The sequence below is a fragment of the Gavialis gangeticus genome, unplaced genomic scaffold (assembly GCF_001723915.1).
Source record: "Gavialis gangeticus isolate Ggan-Ray unplaced genomic scaffold, GavGan_comp1, whole genome shotgun sequence".
Lineage (NCBI taxonomy): Eukaryota > Metazoa > Chordata > Crocodylia > Gavialidae > Gavialis > Gavialis gangeticus.
This window is the reverse complement of record NW_017729024.1, coordinates 121322381-121327907: the sequence shown is the minus strand read 5'-3', so window position 1 is coordinate 121327907 and position 5527 is coordinate 121322381. Positions and strand designations below refer to the sequence as shown.

Below are 5527 nucleotides of genomic sequence, written 5' to 3'. Positions count from 1 at the left end.
GGATGATTTAGAGCCACCGTCTGAAGTACTAATCTAAGATAATTAAAAATGTTCCTGAATGAGGACTCTGTTGAACCTATGCTAATTTCCACCAGGTGAGAATCTGTTCCACTATGTTTAAATGACCTGAAACTGCTCATCAGGGTTTATTACAAGGGAGCCTGCTTTGAATTTTTTCTTTTATTGATTATAACGCACACACAAATATTGGGTAAATGTTTTGTTCTATAAATGCATGTATAAATAATCAGGAAAAAAATCATCTGTTACAGCATGCAATAGACACACTGCAAAATAGACATTGCAGAGTCTGAAATAGACCTAAGAGTAGATTTAAGGCTGGGCAGTATACAACCAAAAGAACTGTCCCATACACTTGTCCATTTGCCTTCTGTTTACAGAACTACATATTAGGTCTAGTAAGGGCAGATCCAGGGGAGTGTACATGCACCCCTTTGATTCCTGGTCCACCTGAAGTTTAAACCAACTGCCTGGCAGTGACAACAACACTTCTATTCAAGCAGCAGTAAGGGAGTCACTTGCCTTCATGGCTCATTATAATCTACCTGACCTCTTCTAACCTCTTCATTCCACCAGTATTAATGGCCCTCTTCTCTTTAATAGTCTTGATGTTCCACCAATCAAGCTGTCCTTTGTTCTGGCAGTTCTACCTGTTAGGTGCTTCTGATAATGAAGCTCCTATTTTATAGCCCTACAGACTGTTTTAAACTCATTCCAATGAAGTTATATTTGTTTTTGCTTCCATCTTAAACTGATTTATACAGCCCTAGGTCTTGCATATTACTAAATCTACTAGTTTATTTTTAACTAAAGAAAAATGCGTGTTGCTTTATATGTGACGATGCATCTCACCATCTGTACCTCCCTTTTAAAAATTCTGGACCTGCCCATGGTCTAGGATATAGGCCTTTGCTGAAATGTAGGCATTGGACTATGTATTTATTTCAGGTGTCAACAATATGCCGAATCACAATTTTTAGAGCCAAATGTACACCAGCCAAATGTAAAACCATTATTAAACCAATATTTCCAAATTGGCTTAATGCTAACAAAAGGTTCTTACTTGTCATCGGGTCCAATACCCTCCTCTCCATTCACTCTGTCCCACAGAAAAACTAAGAAAAACAAGCAGGCAAATGTCTTGAAAGGTTCACCCAGAAGTTAGGGGTGACTACATCCTTGTCCATTAAAAGACATTAAATGTGGGAGTTATATAACTTCAGAAGATGTTGTAACCAAACAGTCCATTTCTAGGGACTGGTCATCATTTCTCATGCTGACGAATATGCAGCAGTAAGTCATAACAAAAAGCCACTGTGGGAAAAATGACCCCCTGCCTCAGAAAGCAACCTAAGGAATTTCCTGTCTCAGGTTTCTTCCACAGATATTACTGTCAACAGAAAATACTGATGTGCTAGGCTGACTGCTCTAGCCACTCCAGTTAACCAATTCTCATATGACACAGCTTTTGTAGAGTAATTTCCTTTTTACTTAATAAAGTGAAAGATCATTTTGCCCCTAGACTCATGATGCGCTAGGACCAGAAAAGTAAAATCTCTTGACACATCTGCAGTAAATAAGGTTAGTACTACAGCTTTTGAACCATGAATCATAAATTCAAATAAAGAATATGTGGAGAAAAATGGTTCATTGTATTTTGGATGAGATGTAAAATGAAGAAAACGTTGGCCATTTGTAGTCATTAAAAATTTATCATATTACCTCCAAGTCCTTTTAGGAAAAGTAAAGGAAGTAGACCCATTGTACTGAACAAATCTTAGTTTGGGTATTTAGTAGAGACAGGCAATGTAAATAGTGCAAACTTCAGTGCTACTCATAGCCTTAAGATTGTCCACATGCCATACAAATGATGCTAGTTTCAGGCACATCTAAACTTAACAATGATATATATTCTGAACACTCAGGGTGCGTCCACACATGCAGGCACGTATGCTTGCAGCAGCTCAAATAGGAGCAGCGCAAATTTGTGCAGGAGATTTGTGCCTCAGCACCTCTGCCTGAACATGCACTTGGTCATGGGGCAAATTGTGCCATTTGGGGCAAACTGACCCTGCCCAGCTCCTCCCAGATCTTCAGCCAGGGGGAGCTAGGGGTTGGAGCCAGCACCAATGAGTAGCTAAGGGCTACGTGCCCTCAGGAGCTTCTGAGGCCCATCCAGTTGGAATCTGGGGACACTAGCCCCTTGTGCCAGATGGATTGCTGAAGCAGCCCAAACCCTCTACTCACTGCAGCAGTTTGGCAGTAGGGGTTGCTGCCTGGCTGTGACCTGCTGCCACCTGACAGCATCTGCCCCTTGCACCTGCGGCCCCATATCTGTGTGCCTGCCAGACCCAGATGGGGACTGCATGGCCACCTGGGCTGTGGTACAGGCTCAGCAGCAAAGCCTCTTGCACCTCTGGGCCAGCTGCCAATGGGCTGCGGCTGCAGTTGGCCTTCATGCGGCACTACTGTCATGTTTTCTGGTGCCCCCACTGCCATCTGGGCAGCTATTGCCCAGAAGATGTGCTCATTACAGTGGCTCACTTAGAACTGTTGAACCATGTCCTGAACCCAAATGGCCCAGCTGGGTCCCCAGTGCTGGCCCTGGGCAGGCTCGTCTGACCAGGTCTCACCACTTGTCCCATCAGCAGGGATCCTGGTGTTCCCTGTTTAAAAATTTCAAATTCTCTAAAAGAAAAAACCAACCCCAAATTCTCTAATTAAAATGCACAAAAACTGTGTTCTTCCATGATTAAAATGAAAGGCCACTATATATAGAGAGATCAGCTGGGCAATGTTTTATTGATATATTACAATTTTAAAACAATTTGGAACCCTACCAGTGCACACAGAGCCAGCCCGGCCTGCTGGCATGCACCTTTGGACAAGATTGGGCCAGCTCCTGCCATCACCCAGGGCTTCTGGCACTGCAGGCAGGAGCTGCACACCATTGGGCTGGGCCGGTTCCTGACTCCAGGTGCCCTGTGTGCCATCGGGTTGGGCTGGGTCCATGGAGGCAGGAGCTGGCCTGGCCCAATGCCAAGCAGCTCCTGCCTGTGGTGCTGGGAGCCCTGGGTGATGGCAGGAGCTGGCCTGGTTTTGTCTGAAGGCACACGCCAGCAGGCTGGACCAGCTCTGTGTGCCACACGGAGCCCCCCCAGGTCTCAGGTGGCACATCATACTGCTGGGGGTCTCCCCCAGCAGTGGCAGAGGGCCCACTGCTGGCTGCTGCTGCTGCAGGGCAGTGGGGGCTGTGTGCCATAAGGGGGGGCAGGGGACCCACCCCTTCCACACAGTCCCCGCACACCCATAGCCCCCCAACCTCCACACAGTCCCCCCCACCCCAAAGTCCCTGCTTACTGGGGACAGAGACTGGGTCCCAGGCAACTCCAAGCACTAGTGCCAGCCAAGCTCTGCTTCTGTTTGTGTGCTGGAGCAGCCAGGGCACTTGGCAGGCACAGAGATGTTCTGGTCAGGTGCTACAGTGTCTCTTTGGAGGACAAAGCCTCTGGTTGCTTTGGGGCATGCTCGAGGAGTGCACCCAGCACCGCTTTTTTCCACTGTTTTCTTTTGATACAAGGATTTCCTGGTATCAAACTTAGAGTCTGCACTGCAAATATGCAGCACAGGGAACATTTTTTCATTCCTAGCGTACCTCCTGCGGCATCTCAAACTGCTTTGAGATGCTAGAACAGGCATGTGCTTGCTCATCTGGATGCAGCCTCAGTGCCCATCTTTGGGGTCTGCTTATGTCAAGGAGTAACAGCAGACCCTGAATTTTCTGAAAATTAGCTGATAGATGTAGAAGCAGTCTACACATTAAAAAGTAACTATAGGGGCTTGTTTGGGTAGCAAAAAATGGACAAAAGGACCTGTTGCTTGCCTTTAAATAACAAAGAAACAAGAGTAAGTAGCCCCTGGTGGCATGGGGAAGATATCTGAAGACCAGCTAAAGACAGCTGAAAGTAAGGGGAGAAATCTTCTCTAGGAAGTCATGGTCACTTATAGGGTGGGATATCTAGACAGAGGTTAAGTATGGCTGTGCAAAATGGGCCCTATTCAATTCGGATTTGGATTCAGCCCAAATCGGGGACAGCGATTCTATCTGTTGATTCAGATCACTGTCCCTGATTAGATTTGGCCGAATCCAAATCTGATGATTCAATGCTGATTCAGTGAATCAGCAATCCAGACAAAGGCATGGTTTTAAAAGTTTTTTCTACATACCTTGAGGTAGCAGCACGGCTCGTGATTGCTGAGATGCTGGGGCGCATGGAGTGTCCCACAGGAGCATGGTGCTTGGCAGCAAGGGTCCTCTGATTTGATTCGGATTCAGAGAATTGGCCACTGAATTGGGCCAAATCTCTGCCAAATCGAATCAGGGACTGAAGTTTTGCACAGCCCTAGAGGTAAGTGATATACAGGAACTAAATATCTATATTTGGGAGAGAGGAATCTATATGCCATCCAAATGATAGGACATCTGACTATGAATATCAGCCTATTTGTTTACTACTAGTGATCAGAGACTTTTCACTCTGACCTATCCAGTACCTACTTATAAGGTATATTAGTAGGCAATCATTGATCCTCTGCATCTTGGTGTATGCATTAGAGGTCTAGTCAGTAGGCCTGTGCAAAGTGGCTAGTATTCACTTTGGATTTGGATTCGGCCAATTTGAGGGACAGTGATTCAATTCAGTGATTCGAATCACTGTCCCAAATTGATTTGGCCGAATCTGATTCGGAGATTTGGCTGCTGCTGAATCTCTGAATCTCCGAATCACTGAGACCCATCCCCAACCTGCTCTCCCAGTCCGGCAATGGTTCCTCCACCTGCCCCAGCTCAGTGTGGAGCACTGGGAAGTGATCCCCACTGCCCCCCCCCCCTGCCCCGCACTGTGTGGGGGGCTCTGCACAAGCCCCCCACTCTCGCAGCCCCCCCCATGGCTGTCCTGCCTGCCCCATCTCCTGCCCTTTAAGAAAAAAAAAAGCTCCAGATTCACCAGTTGCTGTTGGGTGGGGGGGCAATCCCCACTGTCCCCCACTGCCCCATGCTGCATGGGGGCTCTTCCATGAGCACCCCAAGGCCACTGCAGCAGCTGGTGAGTCCCGGGGTTTTTTTCATTTTTTTCTTCTTCAAGGGCTGCGCTGGGTGGGGCAGCTGGGGGGGCTGGGGAAGCGAGGGGAGATTGGGGGGCTCATGCAGAGCTCCCCATGCAGCATAGGGCAGTGGGGTACAGTGGGGATCACCCCCCCACCCAACCGCAACCAGTGAGTGGGGGCTTTTTTTTAAAGCACCAAGAGCTGGGGCAGGCGGGACAGCCATGGGGGACTGAAGGAGCAGGCGGGGATCAGGGGAGCAAGCAGGGGATGGGGCCTGGCAGGGGTCCCCCCATGGTCCCCTCCTCCAGCCCCCCCTTCCCTGCCCCCTACTTAACCAGCTCCGAGTCTGGCTGCAGCTCCCTGTTGCAGCATGTGGGGGCTGCCCAAATCTTCGAAGCTC

At 48.1% G+C, this 5527-nt stretch overlaps 1 protein-coding gene across 1 annotated transcript in view; it reads right to left on the bottom strand.

Annotated features, from left to right (window-relative positions):
- GLIS3 (GLIS family zinc finger 3) overlaps positions 1-5527 on the bottom strand; it is a 441718-nt gene that overhangs the window by 11242 nt on the left and 424949 nt on the right. The window lies entirely within an intron of this gene.